The sequence below is a fragment of the Rhea pennata genome, chromosome 1 (assembly GCF_028389875.1).
Source record: "Rhea pennata isolate bPtePen1 chromosome 1, bPtePen1.pri, whole genome shotgun sequence".
Taxonomy (NCBI): Eukaryota; Metazoa; Chordata; class Aves; order Rheiformes; family Rheidae; genus Rhea; species Rhea pennata.
Window position 1 is genome coordinate 212525703 of NC_084663.1, and position 20009 is coordinate 212545711.

General features: G+C 55.3%; 8 non-coding genes across 8 annotated transcripts; all 8 read right to left on the minus strand.

The window, feature by feature from the left end:
* On the minus strand, nt 1-73 carry TRNAV-AAC (transfer RNA valine (anticodon AAC)). Its single transcript has one exon. It is a non-coding gene; the product is annotated as a tRNA-Val (tRNA).
* A 2870-nt stretch (nt 74-2943) lies between these two features.
* Nucleotides 2944-3016, minus strand: TRNAV-AAC (transfer RNA valine (anticodon AAC)). Its single transcript has one exon. It is a non-coding gene; the product is annotated as a tRNA-Val (tRNA).
* Nucleotides 3017-5884: 2868 nt separating this feature from the next.
* On the minus strand, nt 5885-5957 carry TRNAV-CAC (transfer RNA valine (anticodon CAC)). The gene has a single exon. It is a non-coding gene; the product is annotated as a tRNA-Val (tRNA).
* Nucleotides 5958-8827: 2870 nt separating this feature from the next.
* Nucleotides 8828-8900, minus strand: TRNAV-AAC (transfer RNA valine (anticodon AAC)). The gene has a single exon. It is a non-coding gene; the product is annotated as a tRNA-Val (tRNA).
* A 2702-nt stretch (nt 8901-11602) lies between these two features.
* Nucleotides 11603-11675, minus strand: TRNAV-CAC (transfer RNA valine (anticodon CAC)). The gene has a single exon. It is a non-coding gene; the product is annotated as a tRNA-Val (tRNA).
* A 2552-nt stretch (nt 11676-14227) lies between these two features.
* On the minus strand, nt 14228-14300 carry TRNAV-CAC (transfer RNA valine (anticodon CAC)). The gene has a single exon. It is a non-coding gene; the product is annotated as a tRNA-Val (tRNA).
* Nucleotides 14301-17002: 2702 nt separating this feature from the next.
* On the minus strand, nt 17003-17075 carry TRNAV-CAC (transfer RNA valine (anticodon CAC)). Its single transcript has one exon. It is a non-coding gene; the product is annotated as a tRNA-Val (tRNA).
* Nucleotides 17076-19627: 2552 nt separating this feature from the next.
* TRNAV-CAC (transfer RNA valine (anticodon CAC)) lies at nt 19628-19700 on the minus strand. The gene has a single exon. It is a non-coding gene; the product is annotated as a tRNA-Val (tRNA).
* Between the last annotated feature and the right edge of the window lie 309 nt (nt 19701-20009).

Genomic DNA, 20009 nt, shown 5'->3' on the forward strand with positions numbered 1-20009 from the left:
TGTTTCTGCCCGGTCTCGAACCGGGGACCTTTCGCGTGTTAGGCGAATGTGATAACCACTACACTACAGAAACCCACCTGAATGGGGGTGGATAAAGGATCGGAATATTGGTGAAGCTGTGCTGAAACAACTGCTGAGAGCAGTGTCAGTCCCCTGCTTTCCTGGCGGAATTTGTTGGACCCTAGAAAGCCTCAGGAGAAGCACTAAACAAAGAAGCTTCCTCAAAGGTCCTCCAACACGCAAGCTCTTTGCTTGTCTCAGTGCCTGGGACACTCTTGATCCTTCGACGCTGCCAGAAAGGAGCCCGGCCAAGTCCAGGGTCCCAAACACATCCTGTAACCAGGCTTAGGGTCCCTGGCAGACCAATGAGCCATGGAGAGAGCTCTGGGCACTGAGGTGCTGAGGCCGGGAGTCACGCTGCGCAGCTCACTCTTGGGGCATCCCGAGCCCTGAGCTTACCCTGGGCCAGCCTCCCTGGGAAGAGGCCATCAGCAGGCACTGCAGGTGAGCAGATGTCTGCTGAGGACACCTCATGTTCCGCGGACTCGTGGCTCCGAGCCCTGTCCTGGAGACAGCATGGTCTGGCTTTCATCCACCCGACTTTTCCCGTGGAGAAAGACATCTCATACCAAAAGTGTGCATAGGGCTGGCTGTAGCCACAGACCTGGAAAAGCTGCTGCTGCATGGGTCTTCTGCTGCGGGAAGACCACCTCTGTGTATGCATAGGAGCCGGGCATGAAAGCTGGTGAGTGCCTCACCAGACTCACAGATCGCAGGGCAGTTGGGTTAGAAAAGACATCTGGAGTTCATCTAGTCCAACTCTGCCCAAGCAGGGTCACCAAGAGCAGGCTGCCCAGGACCCTGTCTGGTCAGGCTGTGAATATCTTCAAGCATGGAGATTTCACAACCTCTCAAGACAACCTGTTCCAGGGATCGGTCACCGTCACAGGAAAGAGTTTTCTAGTGTTCAAGCAGAACTCCATATGTTCCAGTTTATGCCTGTTGCCTCTTGTCCTATCACAGGGCAACGCTGAGAAGAGCCTGGCCCTGTCCTCTTTACGCTCTCCCTTCAGATACTTCTACACACTGATAAGCTCGCTCAGCCTTTTCTTCTCCAGGCTGAACAGTCCCAACTCTCTCCTCATGAGAGATGCTCCAGTCTCTTCATCATCTTAGTAGCCTTTTGCTGAACTCACTCCAGTAGCCCCCTTGTACTGGAGAGCCCAGGACTGGAAACAGCACTCCAGGTGTGGCCTCACCATGGGAAGGATCACCTCCCTCAGCTTACTGGCAACACTCCTCCGAACGTAGCCCAGGATGCCACTGGCCTTTGTTGCCACAAGAGCCCATTGCTGGCTCACGGTCAACTTGTTGTGCACCAGGACAAGGAATAGTGCAAGAAATGCACCCCACAAAAGGAGGACTGTTGAGCAAGGGCGGTTTTCAAGTGCTCTTTGGCAGCATCGCCATGTGGGATGTTGGTCAAGTCTCACCTCAGCCTTCTTGCACTCTTGCCACTTGCTTCTTTGATTAAATCCCCCCCTCCCCCTGCCCCGCATGTTCCCAGGGAATTACTGTGCTTGGTCCTAGCGGCAGATTTGTGCATGTTGAAAAGGGGCACATTGATATCTGCCAGCCATTACAATTCTGTGCAGCACTCAGAGTCCCGAATCATCGGTATGGCTCTGAATGAGCTAACGCAGAGATTCCTCAGATAAAATGAGGCCCAGGAGAGACAAGCCCTCACACTACAGAAATGGGATTTGTTCCATCTCATGTTGCTCAGAAACCGCCCTCGCATCACCCTGGCCAGACAGCTAGAAGAGCTGGGAGCATCCAGAAGGAGCTGAGGCCTCCTAGCAAGACCAGTGCCCCCAACAGAGGGAACAGCCAGAGCCCAAGTGCTGCTGGGGCTAGGCACAGGCTGAGGCAGCTGCGAGGCCCAGAGCCTGCCCAGCTCTCGGCAGCAGATGTGCTGGGAGCAGGGAGCACAAGCGCTCTTCTATCCCTGGTAGTTTGGAGTCAGCAAGACCAGGAGGAGGACATTAGAGAATCACAGAATGGTTGAGGTTGATGGAAGGGACCTCTGGAGATCATCTAGTCCAACCTCCCTGCTCAAGCAGAGTCACCTGGAGCACATTGCACAGGATCACGTCCAGGCAGGTTTTGAATATCTCCAGACAAGGAGACTCCACAACCTCTCTGGGCAACCTGCTCCAGGGCTCCATCACTTCTCGCAGGGAAGAAATTCTCCCTCACCTTCCGGTGGAACTTCCTGTGCTTCACTTTCTGCCCATTGCAGAAATGCTGCTGACCTGCTGGCAACACTCTTTCCAATGCACCCCAGGAGACCACTGGCCTTCCTGGCCACAAGCCATGCTGGCCACGTGGCCAACTTGTCATCCACCAGCACTCCCAGCTCCTTCTCTGCAGAGCTGCTCTCCACAAGGGCAGCCCCCAGCTTGGGCTGGCAAAACTCTTCTCAATGCACCCCAGGAGACCACTGGCCTTCCTGGCCACAAGCCATGCTGGCCACATGGCCAACTTGTCATCCACCAGCACTCCCAGCTCCTTCTCTGCAGAGCTGCTCTCCACAAGGGCAGCCCCCAGCTCGGACTGGCAAAACTCTTTCCAATGCACCCCAGGAGACCACTGGCCTTCCTGGCCACAAGCCATGCTGGCCACATGGCCAACTTGTCATCCACCGGCACTCCCAGCTCCTTCTCTGCAGAGCTGCTCTCCACAAGGGCAGACCCCAGCTTGGGCTGGTGCCCATGGTTATTTCTCCCTAGGTGCAGGGCCCTCCACTTGCCCTTGTTGAACCTCAGGAGGTTCCTCTCCGCCCAACTCTCCAGCCTGTCCAGGTCTCTCTGGATGGCAGCACAGCCCTCAGGGGTGTCAGCCACTCCTCCCAGCTTGGCATCATCAGCAAACTAAACAATGTGTTTCTGCCCGGTCTCGAACCGGGGACCTTTCGCGTGTTAGGCGAATGTGATAACCACTACACTACAGAAACCCACCTGAATGGGGGTGGATAAAGGATCGGAATATTGGTGAAGCTGTGCTGAAACAACTGCTGAGAGCAGTGTCAGTCCCCTGCTTTCCTGGCGGAATTTGTTGGACCCTAGAAAGCCTCAGGAGAAGCACTAAACAAAGAAGCTTCCTCAAAGGTCCTCCAACACGCAAGCTCTTTGCTTGTCTCAGTGCCTGGGACACTCTTGATCCTTCGACGCTGCCAGAAAGGAGCCCGGCCAAGTCCAGGGTCCCAAACACATCCTGTAACCAGGCTTAGGGTCCCTGGCAGACCAATGAGCCATGGAGAGAGCTCTGGGCACTGAGGTGCTGAGGCCGGGAGTCACGCTGCGCAGCTCACTCTTGGGGCATCCCGAGCCCTGAGCTTACCCTGGGCCAGCCTCCCTGGGAAGAGGCCATCAGCAGGCACTGCAGGTGAGCAGATGTCTGCTGAGGACACCTCATGTTCCGCGGACTCGTGGCTCCGAGCCCTGTCCTGGAGACAGCATGGTCTGGCTTTCATCCACCCGACTTTTCCCGTGGAGAAAGACATCTCATACCAAAAGTGTGCATAGGGCTGGCTGTAGCCACAGACCTGGAAAAGCTGCTGCTGCATGGGTCTTCTGCTGCGGGAAGACCACCTCTGTGTATGCATAGGAGCCGGGCATGAAAGCTGGTGAGTGCCTCACCAGACTCACAGATCGCAGGGCAGTTGGGTTAGAAAAGACATCTGGAGTTCATCTAGTCCAACTCTGCCCAAGCAGGGTCACCAAGAGCAGGCTGCCCAGGACCCTGTCTGGTCAGGCTGTGAATATCTTCAAGCATGGAGATTTCACAACCTCTCAAGACAACCTGTTCCAGGGATCGGTCACCGTCACAGGAAAGAGTTTTCTAGTGTTCAAGCAGAACTCCATATGTTCCAGTTTATGCCTGTTGCCTCTTGTCCTATCACAGGGCAACGCTGAGAAGAGCCTGGCCCTGTCCTCTTTACGCTCTCCCTTCAGATACTTCTACACACTGATAAGCTCGCTCAGCCTTTTCTTCTCCAGGCTGAACAGTCCCAACTCTCTCCTCATGAGAGATGCTCCAGTCTCTTCATCATCTTAGTAGCCTTTTGCTGAACTCACTCCAGTAGCCCCCTTGTCCTGGAGAGCCCAGGACTGGAAACAGCACTCCAGGTGTGGCCTCACCATGGGAAGGATCACCTCCCTCAGCTTACTGGCAACACTCCTCCGAACGTAGCCCAGGATGCCACTGGCCTTTGTTGCCACAAGAGCCCATTGCTGGCTCACGGTCAACTTGTTGTGCACCAGGACAAGGAATAGTGCAAGAAATGCACCCCACAAAAGGAGGACTGTTGAGCAAGGGCGGTTTTCAAGTGCTCTTTGGCAGCATCGCCATGTGGGATGTTGGTCAAGTCTCACCTCAGCCTTCTTGCACTCTTGCACTTGCTTCTTTGATTAAATCCCCCCCTCCCCCTGCCCCGCATGTTCCCAGGGAATTACTGTGCTTGGTCCTAGCGGCAGATTTGTGCATGTTGAAAAGGGGCACATTGATATCTGCCAGCCATTACAATTCTGTGCAGCACTCAGAGTCCCGAATCATCGGTATGGCTCTGAATGAGCTAACGCAGAGATTCCTCAGATAAAATGAGGCCCAGGAGAGACAAGCCCTCACACTACAGAAATGGGATTTGTTCCATCTCATGTTGCTCAGAAACCGCCCTCGCATCACCCTGGCCAGACAGCTAGAAGAGCTGGGAGCATCCAGAAGGAGCTGAGGCCTCCTAGCAAGACCAGTGCCCCCAACAGAGGGAACAGCCAGAGCCCAAGTGCTGCTGGGGCTAGGCACAGGCTGAGGCAGCTGCGAGGCCCAGAGCCTGCCCAGCTCTCGGCAGCAGATGTGCTGGGAGCAGGGAGCACAAGCGCTCTTCTATCCCTGGTAGTTTGGAGTCAGCAAGACCAGGAGGAGGACATTAGAGAATCACAGAATGGTTGAGGTTGATGGAAGGGACCTCTGGAGATCATCTAGTCCAACCTCCCTGCTCAAGCAGAGTCACCTGGAGCACATTGCACAGGATCACGTCCAGGCAGGTTTTGAATATCTCCAGACAAGGAGACTCCACAACCTCTCTGGGCAACCTGCTCCAGGGCTCCATCACTTCTCGCAGGGAAGAAATTCTCCCTCACCTTCCGGTGGAACTTCCTGTGCTTCACTTTCTGCCCATTGCAGAAATGCTGCTGACCTGCTGGCAACACTCTTTCCAATGCACCCCAGGAGACCACTGGCCTTCCTGGCCACAAGCCATGCTGGCCACGTGGCCAACTTGTCATCCACCAGCACTCCCAGCTCCTTCTCTGCAGAGCTGCTCTCCACAAGGGCAGCCCCCAGCTTGGGCTGGCAAAACTCTTCTCAATGCACCCCAGGAGACCACTGGCCTTCCTGGCCACAAGCCATGCTGGCCACATGGCCAACTTGTCATCCACCAGCACTCCCAGCTCCTTCTCTGCAGAGCTGCTCTCCACAAGGGCAGCCCCCAGCTTGGGCTGGCAAAACTCTTCCCAATGCACCCCAGGAGACCACTGGCCTTCCTGGCCACAAGCCATGCTGGCTCATGGCCAACTTGCCATCTACCAGCACTCCCAGCTCCTTCTCTGCAGAGCTGCTCTCCACAAGGGCAGACCCCAGCTTGGGCTGGTGCCCATGGTTATTTCTCCCTAGGTGCAGGGCCCTCCACTTGCCCTTGTTGAACCTCAGGAGGTTCCTCTCCGCCCAACTCTCCAGCCTGTCCAGGTCTCTCTGGATGGCAGCACAGCCCTCAGGGGTGTCAGCCACTCCTCCCAGCTTGGCATCATCAGCAAACTAAACAATGTGTTTCTGCCCGGTCTCGAACCGGGGACCTTTCGCGTGTGAGGCGAATGTGATAACCACTACACTACAGAAACCCACCTGAATGGGGGTGGATAAAGGATCGGAATATTGGTGAAGCTGTGCTGAAACAACTGCTGAGAGCAGTGTCAGTCCCCTGCTTTCCTGGCGGAATTTGTTGGACCCTAGAAAGCCTCAGGAGAAGCACTAAACAAAGAAGCTTCCTCAAAGGTCCTCCAACACGCAAGCTCTTTGCTTGTCTCAGTGCCTGGGACACTCTTATTCCTTCGATGCCGCCAGAAAGGAGCCCGGCCAAGTCCAGGGTCCCAAACACATCCTGTAACCAGGCTTAGGGTCCCTGGCAGACCAATGAGCCATGGAGAGAGCTCTGGGCACTGAGGTGCTGAGGCCGGGAGTCACGCTGCGCAGCTCACTCTTGGGGCATCCCGAGCCCTGAGCTTACCCTGGGCCAGCCTCCCTGGGAAGAGGCCATCAGCAGGCACTGCAGGTGAGCAGATGTCTGCTGAGGACACCTCATGTTCCGCGGACTCGTGGCTCCGAGCCCTGTCCTGGAGACAGCATGGTCTGGCTTTCATCCACCCGACTTTTCCCGTGGAGAAAGACATCTCATACCAAAAGTGTGCATAGGGCTGGCTGTAGCCACAGACCTGGAAAAGCTGCTGCTGCATGGGTCTTCTGCTGCGGGAAGACCACCTCTGTGTATGCATAGGAGCCGGGCATGAAAGCTGGTGAGTGCCTCACCAGACTCACAGATCGCAGGGCAGTTGGGTTAGAAAAGACATCTGGAGTTCATCTAGTCCAACTCTGCCCAAGCAGGGTCACCAAGAGCAGGCTGCCCAGGACCCTGTCTGGTCAGGCTGTGAATATCTTCAAGCATGGAGATTTCACAACCTCTCAAGACAACCTGTTCCAGGGATCGGTCACCGTCACAGGAAAGAGTTTTCTAGTGTTCAAGCAGAACTCCATATGTTCCAGTTTATGCCTGTTGCCTCTTGTCCTATCACAGGGCAACGCTGAGAAGAGCCTGGCCCTGTCCTCTTTACGCTCTCCCTTCAGATACTTCTACACACTGATAAGCTCGCTCAGCCTTTTCTTCTCCAGGCTGAACAGTCCCAACTCTCTCCTCATGAGAGATGCTCCAGTCTCTTCATCATCTTAGTAGCCTTTTGCTGAACTCACTCCAGTAGCCCCCTTGTCCTGGAGAGCCCAGGACTGGAAACAGCACTCCAGGTGTGGCCTCACCATGGGAAGGATCACCTCCCTCAGCTTACTGGCAACACTCCTCCGAACGTAGCCCAGGATGCCACTGGCCTTTGTTGCCACAAGAGCCCATTGCTGGCTCACGGTCAACTTGTTGTGCACCAGGACAAGGAATAGTGCAAGAAATGCACCCCACAAAAGGAGGACTGTTGAGCAAGGGCGGTTTTCAAGTGCTCTTTGGCAGCATCGCCATGTGGGATGTTGGTCAAGTCTCACCTCAGCCTTCTTGCACTCTTGCCACTTGCTTCTTTGATTAAATCCCCCCCTCCCCCTGCCCCGCATGTTCCCAGGGAATTACTGTGCTTGGTCCTAGCGGCAGATTTGTGCATGTTGAAAAGGGGCACATTGATATCTGCCAGCCATTACAATTCTGTGCAGCACTCAGAGTCCCGAATCATCGGTATGGCTCTGAATGAGCTAACGCAGAGATTCCTCAGATAAAATGAGGCCCAGGAGAGACAAGCCCTCACACTACAGAAATGGGATTTGTTCCATCTCATGTTGCTCAGAAACCGCCCTCGCATCACCCTGGCCAGACAGCTAGAAGAGCTGGGAGCATCCAGAAGGAGCTGAGGCCTCCTAGCAAGACCAGTGCCCCCAACAGAGGGAACAGCCAGAGCCCAAGTGCTGCTGGGGCTAGGCACAGGCTGAGGCAGCTGCGAGGCCCAGAGCCTGCCCAGCTCTCGGCAGCAGATGTGCTGGGAGCAGGGAGCACAAGCGCTCTTCTATCCCTGGTAGTTTGGAGTCAGCAAGACCAGGAGGAGGACATTAGAGAATCACAGAATGGTTGAGGTTGATGGAAGGGACCTCTGGAGATCATCTAATCCAACCTCCCTGCTCAAGCAGAGTCACCTGGAGCACATTGCACAGGATCACGTCCAGGCAGGTTTTGAATATCTCCAGACAAGGAGACTCCACAACCTCTCTGGGCAACCTGCTCCAGGGCTCCATCACTTCTCGCAGGGAAGAAATTCTCCCTCACCTTCCGGTGGAACTTCCTGTGCTTCACTTTCTGCCCATTGCAGAAATGCTGCTGACCTGCTGGCAACACTCTTTCCAATGCACCCCAGGAGACCACTGGCCTTCCTGGCCACAAGCCATGCTGGCCACGTGGCCAACTTGTCATCCACCAGCACTCCCAGCTCCTTCTCTGCAGAGCTGCTCTCCACAAGGGCAGCCCCCAGCTTGGGCTGGCAAAACTCTTCTCAATGCACCCCAGGAGACCACTGGCCTTCCTGGCCACAAGCCATGCTGGCCACATGGCCAACTTGTCATCCACCAGCACTCCCAGCTCCTTCTCTGCAGAGCTGCTCTCCACAAGGGCAGCCCCCAGCTTGGGCTGGCAAAACTCTTCCCAATGCACCCCAGGAGACCACTGGCCTTCCTGGCCACAAGCCATGCTGGCCACATGGCCAACTTGTCATCCACCGGCACTCCCAGCTCCTTCTCTGCAGAGCTGCTCTCCACAAGGGCAGACCCCAGCTTGGGCTGGTGCCCATGGTTATTTCTCCCTAGGTGCATGGCCCTCCACTTGCCCTTGTTGAACCTCAGGAGGTTCCTCTCCGCCCAACTCTCCAGCCTGTCCAGGTCTCTCTGGATGGCAGCACAGCCCTCAGGGGTGTCAGCCACTCCTCCCAGCTTGGCATCATCAGCAAACTAAACAATGTGTTTCTGCCCGGTCTCGAACCGGGGACCTTTCGCGTGTTAGGCGAATGTGATAACCACTACACTACAGAAACCCACCTGAATGGGGGTGGATAAAGGATCGGAATATTGGTGAAGCTGTGCTGAAACAACTGCTGAGAGCAGTGTCAGTCCCCTGCTTTCCTGGCGGAATTTGTTGGACCCTAGAAAGCCTCAGGAGAAGCACTAAACAAAGAAGCTTCCTCAAAGGTCCTCCAACACGCAAGCTCTTTGCTTGTCTCAGTGCCTGGGACACTCTTGATCCTTCCATGCTGCCAGAAAGGAGCCCGGCCAAGTCCAGGGTCCCAAACACATCCTGTAACCAGGCTTAGGGTCCCTGGCAGACCAATGAGCCATGGAGAGAGCTCTGGGCACTGAGGTGCTGAGGCCGGGAGTCACGCTGCGCAGCTCACTCTTGGGGCATCCCGAGCCCTGAGCTTACCCTGGGCCAGCCTCCCTGGGAAGAGGCCATCAGCAGGCACTGCAGGTGAGCAGATGTCTGCTGAGGACACCTCATGTTCCGCGGACTCGTGGCTCCGAGCCCTGTTCTGGAGACAGCATGGTCTGGCTTTCATCCACCCGACTTTTCCCGTGGAGAAAGACATCTCATACCAAAAGTGTGCATAGGGCTGGCTGTAGCCACAGACCTGGAAAAGCTGCTGCTGCATGGGTCTTCTGCTGCGGGAAGACCACCTCTGTGTATGCATAGGAGCCGGGCATGAAAGCTGGTGAGTGCCTCACCAGACTCACAGATCGCAGGGCAGTTGGGTTAGAAAAGACATCTGGAGTTCATCTAGTCCAACTCTGCCCAAGCAGGGTCACCAAGAGCAGGCTGCCCAGGACCCTGTCTGGTCAGGCTGTGAATATCTTCAAGCATGGAGATTTCACAACCTCTCAAGACAACCTGTTCCAGGGATCGGTCACCGTCACAGGAAAGAGTTTTCTAGTGTTCAAGCAGAACTCCGTATGTTCCAGTTTATGCCTGTTGCCTCTTGTCCTATCACAGGGCAACGCTGAGAAGAGCCTGGCCCTGTCCTCTTTACGCTCTCCCTTCAGATACTTCTACACACTGATAAGCTCGCTCAGCCTTTTCTTCTCCAGGCTGAACAGTCCCAACTCTCTCCTCATGAGAGATGCTCCAGTCTCTTCATCATCTTAGTAGCCTTTTGCTGAACTCACTCCAGTAGCCCCCTTGTACTGGAGAGCCCAGGACTGGAAACAGCACTCCAGGTGTGGCCTCACCACGGGAAGGATCACCTCCCTCAGCTTACTGGCAACACTCCCCCGAACGTAGCCCAGGATGCCATTGGCCTTTGTTGCCACAAGAGCCCATTGCTGGCTCACGGTCAACTTGTTGTGCACCAGGACAAGGAATAGTGCAAGAAATGCACCCCACAAAAGGAGGACTGTTGAGCAAGGGCGGTTTTCAAGTGCTCTTTGGCAGCATCGCCATGTGGGATGTTGGTCAAGTCTCACCTCAGCCTTCTTGCACTCTTGCACTTGCTTCTTTGATTAAATCCCCTCCTCCCCCTCCCCCCGCCCCAAATGTTCCCGGGGAATTACTGTGCTTGGTCCTAGCGGCGGATTTGTGTATGCAGAAAAGGGGCACATTGACATCTACCAGCCATTACAATTCTGTGCAGCACTCAGAGTCCCGAATCATCGGTATGGCTCTGAATGAGCTAACGCAGAGATTCCTCAGATAAAATGAGGCCCAGGAGAGACAAGCCCTCACACTACAGAAATGGGATTTGTTCCATCTCATGTTGCTCAGAAACCGCCCTCGCATCACCCTGGCCAGACAGCTAGAAGAGCTGGGAGCATCCAGAAGGAGCTGAGGCCTCCTAGCAAGACCAGTGCCCCCAACAGAGGGAACAGCCAGAGCCCAAGTGCTGCTGGGGCTAGGCACAGGCTGAGGCAGCTGCGAGGCCCAGAGCCTGCCCAGCTCTCGGCAGCAGATGTGCTGGGAGCAGGGAGCACAAGCGCTCTTCTATCCCTGGTAGTTTGGAGTCAGCAAGACCAGGAGGAGGACGTTAGAGAATCACAGAATGGTTGAGGTTGATGGAAGGGACCTCTGGAGATCATCTAGTCCAACCTCCCTGCTCAAGCAGAGTCACCTGGAGCACATTGCACAGGATCACGTCCAGGCAGGTTTTGAATATCTTCAGACAAGGAGACTCCACAACCTCTCTGGGCAACCTGCTCCAGGGCTCCATCACTTCTCACAGGGAAGAAATTCTCCCTCACCTTCCGGTGGAACTTCCTGTGCTTCACTTTCTGCCCACTGCAGAAATGCTGCTGGCAACACTCTTTCCAATGCACCCCAGGAGACCACTGGCCTTCCTGGCCACAAGCCATGCTGGCCACATGGCCAACTTGTCATCCACCAGCACTCCCAGCTCCTTCTCTGCAGAGCTGCTCTCCACAAGGGCAGCCCCCAGCTTGGGCTGGCAAAACTCTTCCCAATGCACCCCAGGAGACCACTGGCCTTCCTGGCCACAAGGCCAACTTGTCATCCACCAGCACTCCCAGCTCCTTCTCTGCAGAGCTGCTCTCCACAAGGGCAGACCCCAGCTTGGGCTGGTGCCCATGGTTATTTCTCCCTAGGTGCAGGGCCCTCCACTTGCCCTTGTTGAACCTCAGGAGGTTCCTCTCCGCCCAACTCTCCAGCCTGTCCAGGTCTCTCTGGATGGCAGCACAGCCCTCAGGGGTGTCAGCCACTCCTCCCAGCTTGGCATCATCAGCAAACTAAACAATGTGTTTCTGCCCGGTCTCGAACCGGGGACCTTTCGCGTGTGAGGCGAATGTGATAACCACTACACTACAGAAACCCACCTGAATGGGGGTGGATAAAGGATCGGAATATTGGTGAAGCTGTGCTGAAACAACTGCTGAGAGCAGTGTCAGTCCCCTGCTTTCCTGGCGGAATTTGTTGGACCCTAGAAAGCCTCAGGAGAAGCACTAAACAAAGAAGCTTCCTCAAAGGTCCTCCAACACGCAAGCTCTTTGCCTGTCTCAGTGCCTGGGACACTCTTGATCCTTCGACGCTGCCAGAAAGGAGCCCGGCCAAGTCCAGGGTCCCAAACACATCCTGTAACCAGGCTTAGGGTCCCTGGCAGACCAATGAGCCATGGAGAGAGCTCTGGGCACTGAGGTGCTGAGGCCGGGAGTCACGCTGCACAGCTCACTCTTGGGGCATCCCGAGCCCTGAGCTTACCCTGAGCCAGCCTCCCTGGGAAGAGGCCATCAGCAGGCACTGCAGGTGAGCAGATGTCTGCTGAGGACACCTCATGTTCCGCGGACTCGTGGCTCCGAGCCCTGTTCTGGAGACAGCATGGTCTGGCTTTCATCCACCCGACTTTTCCCGTGGAGAAAGACATCTCATACCAAAAGTGTGCATAGGGCTGGCTGTAGCCACAGACCTGGAAAAGCTGCTGCTGCATGGGTCTTCTGCTGCGGGAAGACCACCTCTGTGTATGCATAGGAGCCGGGCATGAAAGCTGGTGAGTGCCTCACCAGACTCACAGATCGCAGGGCAGTTGGGTTAGAAAAGACATCTGGAGTTCATCTAGTCCAACTCTGCCCAAGCAGGGTCACCAAGAGCAGGCTGCCCAGGACCCTGTCTGGTCAGGCTGTGAATATCTTCAAGCATGGAGATTTCACAACCTCTCAAGACAACCTGTTCCAGGGATCGGTCACCGTCACAGGAAAGAGTTTTCTAGTGTTCAAGCAGAACTCCGTATGTTCCAGTTTATGCCTGTTGCCTCTTGTCCTATCACAGGGCAACGCTGAGAAGAGCCTGGCCCTGTCCTCTTTACGCTCTCCCTTCAGATACTTCTACACACTGATAAGCTCGCTCAGCCTTTTCTTCTCCAGGCTGAACAGTCCCAACTCTCTCCTCATGAGAGATGCTCCAGTCTCTTCATCATCTTAGTAGCCTTTTGCTGAACTCACTCCAGTAGCCCCCTTGTACTGGAGAGCCCAGGACTGGAAACAGCACTCCAGGTGTGGCCTCACCACGGGAAGGATCACCTCCCTCAGCTTACTGGCAACACTCCCCCGAACGTAGCCCAGGATGCCATTGGCCTTTGTTGCCACAAGAGCCCATTGCTGGCTCACGGTCAACTTGTTGTGCACCAGGACAAGGAATAGTGCAAGAAATGCACCCCACAAAAGGAGGACTGTTGAGCAAGGGCGGTTTTCAAGTGCTCTTTGGCAGCATCGCCATGTGGGATGTTGGTCAAGTCTCACCTCAGCCTTCTTGCACTCTTGCACTTGCTTCTTTGATTAAATCCCCTCCTCCCCCTCCCCCCGCCCCAAATGTTCCCGGGGAATTACTGTGCTTGGTCCTAGCGGCGGATTTGTGTATGCAGAAAAGGGGCACATTGACATCTACCAGCCATTACAATTCTGTGCAGCACTCAGAGTCCCGAATCATCGGTATGGCTCTGAATGAGCTAACGCAGAGATTCCTCAGATAAAATGAGGCCCAGGAGAGACAAGCCCTCACACTACAGAAATGGGATTTGTTCCATCTCATGTTGCTCAGAAACCGCCCTCGCATCACCCTGGCCAGACAGCTAGAAGAGCTGGGAGCATCCAGAAGGAGCTGAGGCCTCCTAGCAAGACCAGTGCCCCCAACAGAGGGAACAGCCAGAGCCCAAGTGCTGCTGGGGCTAGGCACAGGCTGAGGCAGCTGCGAGGCCCAGAGCCTGCCCAGCTCTCGGCAGCAGATGTGCTGGGAGCAGGGAGCACAAGCGCTCTTCTATCCCTGGTAGTTTGGAGTCAGCAAGACCAGGAGGAGGACGTTAGAGAATCACAGAATGGTTGAGGTTGATGGAAGGGACCTCTGGAGATCATCTAGTCCAACCTCCCTGCTCAAGCAGAGTCACCTGGAGCACATTGCACACGATCACGTCCAGGCAGGTTTTGAATATCTTCAGACAAGGAGACTCCACAACCTCTCTGGGCAACCTTCTCCAGGGCTCCATCACTTCTCCCTCACCTTCCGGTGGAACTTCCTGTGCTTCAATTTCTGCCCACTGCAGAAATGCTGCTGGCAACACTCTTTCCAATGCACCCCAGGAGACCACTGGCCTTCCTGGCCACAAGCCATGCTGGCCACATGGCCAACTTGCCATCCACCAGCACTCCCAGCTCCTTCTCTGCAGAGCTGCTCTCCACAAGGGCAGACCCCAGCTTGGGCTGGTGCCCATGGTTATTTCTCCCTAGGTGCAGGGCCCTCCACTTGCCCTTGTTGAACCTCAGGAGGTTCCTCTCCGCCCAACTCTCCAGCCTGTCCAGGTCTCTCTGGATGGCAGCACAGCCCTCAGGGGTGTCAGCCACTCCTCCCAGCTTGGCATCATCAGCAAACTAAACAATGTGTTTCTGCCCGGTCTCGAACCGGGGACCTTTCGCGTGTGAGGCGAATGTGATAACCACTACACTACAGAAACCCACCTGAATGGGGGTGGATAAAGGATCGGAATATTGGTGAAGCTGTGCTGAAACAACTGCTGAGAGCAGTGTCAGTCCCCTGCTTTCCTGGCGGAATTTGTTGGACCCTAGAAAGCCTCAGGAGAAGCACTAAACAAAGAAGCTTCCTCAAAGGTCCTCCAACACGCAAGCTCTTTGCTTGTCTCAGTGCCTGGGACACTCTTATTCCTTCGATGCCGCCAGAAAGGAGCCCGGCCAAGTCCAGGGTCCCAAACACATCCTGTAACCAGGCTTAGGGTCCCTGGCAGACCAATGAGCCATGGAGAGAGCTCTGGGCACTGAGGTGCTGAGGCCGGGAGTCACGCTGCGCAGCTCACTCTTGGGGCATCCCGAGCCCTGAGCTTACCCTGGGCCAGCCTCCCTGGGAAGAGGCCATCAGCAGGCACTGCAGGTGAGCAGATGTCTGCTGAGGACACCTCATGTTCCGCGGACTCGTGGCTCCGAGCCCTGTTCTGGAGACAGCATGGTCTGGCTTTCATCCACCCGACTTTTCCCGTGGAGAAAGACATCTCATACCAAAAGTGTGCATAGGGCTGGCTGTAGCCACAGACCTGGAAAAGCTGCTGCTGCATGGGTCTTCTGCTGCGGGAAGACCACCTCTGTGTATGCATAGGAGCCGGGCATGAAAGCTGGTGAGTGCCTCACCAGACTCACAGATCGCAGGGCAGTTGGGTTAGAAAAGACATCTGGAGTTCATCTAGTCCAACTCTGCCCAAGCAGGGTCACCAAGAGCAGGCTGCCCAGGACCCTGTCTGGTCAGGCTGTGAATATCTTCAAGCATGGAGATTTCACAACCTCTCAAGACAACCTGTTCCAGGGATCGGTCACCGTCACAGGAAAGAGTTTTCTAGTGTTCAAGCAGAACTCCGTATGTTCCAGTTTATGCCTGTTGCCTCTTGTCCTATCACAGGGCAACGCTGAGAAGAGCCTGGCCCTGTCCTCTTTACGCTCTCCCTTCAGATACTTCTACACACTGATAAGCTCGCTCAGCCTTTTCTTCTCCAGGCTGAACAGTCCCAACTCTCTCCTCATGAGAGATGCTCCAGTCTCTTCATCATCTTAGTAGCCTTTTGCTGAACTCACTCCAGTAGCCCCCTTGTACTGGAGAGCCCAGGACTGGAAACAGCACTCCAGGTGTGGCCTCACCACGGGAAGGATCACCTCCCTCAGCTTACTGGCAACACTCCCCCGAACGTAGCCCAGGATGCCATTGGCCTTTGTTGCCACAAGAGCCCATTGCTGGCTCACGGTCAACTTGTTGTGCACCAGGACAAGGAATAGTGCAAGAAATGCACCCCACAAAAGGAGGACTGTTGAGCAAGGGCGGTTTTCAAGTGCTCTTTGGCAGCATCGCCATGTGGGATGTTGGTCAAGTCTCACCTCAGCCTTCTTGCACTCTTGCACTTGCTTCTTTGATTAAATCCCCTCCTCCCCCTCCCCCCGCCCCAAATGTTCCCGGGGAATTACTGTGCTTGGTCCTAGCGGCGGATTTGTGTATGCAGAAAAGGGGCACATTGACATCTACCAGCCATTACAATTCTGTGCAGCACTCAGAGTCCCGAATCATCGGTATGGCTCTGAATGAGCTAACGCAGAGATTCCTCAGATAAAATGAGGCCCAGGAGAGACAAGCCCTCACACTACAGAAATGGGATTTGTTCCATCTCATGTTGCTCAGAAACCGCCCTCGCATCACCCTGGCCAGACAGCTAGAAGAGCTGGGAGCATCCAGAAGGAGCTGAGGCCTCCTAGCAAGACCAGTGCCCCCAACAGAGGGAACAGCCAGAGCCCAAGTGCTGCTGGGGCTAGGCACAGGCTGAGGCAGCTGCGAGGCCCAGAGCCTGCCCAGCTCTCGGCAGCAGATGTGCTGGGAGCAGGGAGCACAAGCGCTCTTCTATCCCTGGTAGTTTGGAGTCAGCAAGACCAGGAGGAGGACGTTAGAGAATCACAGAATGGTTGAGGTTGATGGAAGGGACCTCTGGAGATCATCTAGTCCAACCTCCCTGCTCAAGCAGAGTCACCTGGAGCACATTGCACAGGATCACGTCCAGGCAGGTTTTGAATATCTTCAGACAAGGAGACTCCACAACCTCTCTGGGCAACCTGCTCCAGGGCTCCATCACTTCTCACAGGGAAGAAATTCTCCCTCACCTTCCGGTGGAACTTCCTGTGCTTCACTTTCTGCCCACTGCAGAAATGCTGCTGGCAACACTCTTTCCAATGCACCCCAGGAGACCACTGGCCTTCCTGGCCACAAGCCATGCTGGCCACATGGCCAACTTGTCATCCACCAGCACTCCCAGCTCCTTCTCTGCAGAGCTGCTCTCCACAAGGGCAGCCCCCAGCTTGGGCTGGCAAAACTCTTCCCAATGCACCCCAGGAGACCACTGGCCTTCCTGGCCACAAGGCCAACTTGTCATCCACCAGCACTCCCAGCTCCTTCTCTGCAGAGCTGCTCTCCACAAGGGCAGACCCCAGCTTGGGCTGGTGCCCATGGTTATTTCTCCCTAGGTGCAGGGCCCTCCACTTGCCCTTGTTGAACCTCAGGAGGTTCCTCTCCGCCCAACTCTCCAGCCTGTCCAGGTCTCTCTGGATGGCAGCACAGCCCTCAGGGGTGTCAGCCACTCCTCCCAGCTTGGCATCATCAGCAAACTAAACAATGTGTTTCTGCCCGGTCTCGAACCGGGGACCTTTCGCGTGTGAGGCGAATGTGATAACCACTACACTACAGAAACCCACCTGAATGGGGGTGGATAAAGGATCGGAATATTGGTGAAGCTGTGCTGAAACAACTGCTGAGAGCAGTGTCAGTCCCCTGCTTTCCTGGCGGAATTTGTTGGACCCTAGAAAGCCTCAGGAGAAGCACTAAACAAAGAAGCTTCCTCAAAGGTCCTCCAACACGCAAGCTCTTTGCCTGTCTCAGTGCCTGGGACACTCTTGATCCTTCGACGCTGCCAGAAAGGAGCCCGGCCAAGTCCAGGGTCCCAAACACATCCTGTAACCAGGCTTAGGGTCCCTGGCAGACCAATGAGCCATGGAGAGAGCTCTGGGCACTGAGGTGCTGAGGCCGGGAGTCACGCTGCACAGCTCACTCTTGGGGCATCCCGAGCCCTGAGCTTACCCTGGGCCAGCCTCCCTGGGAAGAGGCCATCAGCAGGCACTGCAGGTGAGCAGATGTCTGCTGAGGACACCTCATGTTCCGCGGACTCGTGGCTCCGAGCCCTGTCCTGGAGACAGCATGGTCTGGCTTTCATCCACCCGACTTTTCCCGTGGAGAAAGACATCTCATACCAAAAGTGTGCATAGGGCTGGCTGTAGCCACAGACCTGGAAAAGCTGCTGCTGCATGGGTCTTCTGCTGCGGGAAGACCACCTCTGTGTATGCATAGGAGCCGGGCATGAAAGCTGGTGAGTGCCTCACCAGACTCACAGATCGCAGGGCAGTTGGGTTAGAAAAGACATCTGGAGTTCATCTAGTCCAACTCTGCCCAAGCAGGGTCACCAAGAGCAGGCTGCCCAGGACCCTGTCTGGTCAGGCTGTGAATATCTTCAAGCATGGAGATTTCACAACCTCTCAAGACAACCTGTTCCAGGGATCGGTCACCGTCACAGGAAAGAGTTTTCTAGTGTTCAAGCAGAACTCCGTATGTTCCAGTTTATGCCTGTTGCCTCTTGTCCTATCACAGGGCAACGCTGAGAAGAGCCTGGCCCTGTCCTCTTTACGCTCTCCCTTCAGATACTTCTACACACTGATAAGCTCGCTCAGCCTTTTCTTCTCCAGGCTGAACAGTCCCAACTCTCTCCTCATGAGAGATGCTCCAGTCTCTTCATCATCTTAGTAGCCTTTTGCTGAACTCACTCCAGTAGCCCCCTTGTCCTGGAGAGCCCAGGACTGGAAACAGCACTCCAGGTGTGGCCTCACCACGGGAAGGATCACCTCCCTCAGCTTACTGGCAACACTCCCCCGAACGTAGCCCAGGATGCCATTGGCCTTTGTTGCCACAAGAGCCCATTGCTGGCTCACGGTCAACTTGTTGTGCACCAGGACAAGGAATAGTGCAAGAAATGCACCCCACAAAAGGAGGACTGTTGAGCAAGGGCGGTTTTCAAGTGCTCTTTGGCAGCATCGCCATGTGGGATGTTGGTCAAGTCTCACCTCAGCCTTCTTGCACTCTTGCACTTGCTTCTTTGATTAAATCCCCTCCTCCCCCTCCCCCCGCCCCAAATGTTCCCGGGGAATTACTGTGCTTGGTCCTAGCGGCGGATTTGTGTATGCAGAAAAGGGGCACATTGACATCTACCAGCCATTACAATTCTGTGCAGCACTCAGAGTCCCGAATCATCGGTATGGCTGTGAATGAGCTAATGCAGAGATTCCTCAGATAAAATGAGGCCCAGGAGAGACAAGCCCTCACACTACAGAAATGGGATTTGTTCCATCTCATGTTGCTCAGAAACCGCCCTCGCATCACCCTGGCCAGACAGCTAGAAGAGCTGGGAGCATCCAGAAGGAGCTGAGGCCTCCTAGCAAGACCAGTGCCCCCAACAGAGGGAACAGCCAGAGCCCAAGTGCTGCTGGGGCTAGGCACAGGCTGAGGCAGCTGCGAGGCCCAGAGCCTGCCCAGCTCTCGGCAGCAGATGTGCTGGGAGCAGGGAGCACAAGCGCTCTTCTATCCCTGGTAGTTTGGAGTCAGCAAGACCAGGAGGAGGACGTTAGAGAATCACAGAATGGTTGAGGTTGATGGAAGGGACCTCTGGAGATCATCTAGTCCAACCTCCCTGCTCAAGCAGAGTCACCTGGAGCACATTGCACACGATCACGTCCAGGCAGGTTTTGAATATCTTCAGACAAGGAGACTCCACAACCTCTCTGGGCAACCTTCTCCAGGGCTCCATCACTTCTCCCTCACCTTCCGGTGGAACTTCCTGTGCTTCAATTTCTGCCCACTGCAGAAATGCTGCTGGCAACACTCTTTCCAATGCACCCCAGGAGACCACTGGCCTTCCTGGCCACAAGCCATGCTGGCCACATGGCCAACTTGCCATCCACCAGCACTCCCAGCTCCTTCTCTGCAGAGCTGCTCTCCACAAGGGCAGACCCCAGCTTGGGCTGGTGCCCATGGTTATTTCTCCCTAGGTGCAGGGCCCTCCACTTGCCCTTGTTGAACCTCAGGAGGTTCCTCTCCGCCCAACTCTCCAGCCTGTCCAGGTCTCTCTGGATGGCAGCACAGCCCTCAGGGGTGTCAGCCACTCCTCCCAGCTTGGCATCATCAGCAAACTAAACAATGTGTTTCTGCCCGGTCTCGAACCGGGGACCTTTCGCGTGTGAGGTGAATGTGATAACCACTACACTACAGAAACCCACCTGAATGGGGGTGGATAAAGGATCGGAATATTGGTGAAGCTGTGCTGAAACAACTGCTGAGAGCAGTGTCAGTCCCCTGCTTTCCTGGCGGAATTTGTTGGACCCTAGAAAGCCTCAGGAGAAGCACTAAACAAAGAAGCTTCCTCAAAGGTCCTCCAACACGCAAGCTCTTTGCTTGTCTCAGTGCCTGGGACACTCTTATTCCTTCGATGCCGCCAGAAAGGAGCCCGGCCAAGTCCAGGGTCCCAAACACATCCTGTAACCAGGCTTAGGGTCCCTGGCAGACCAATGAGCCATGGAGAGAG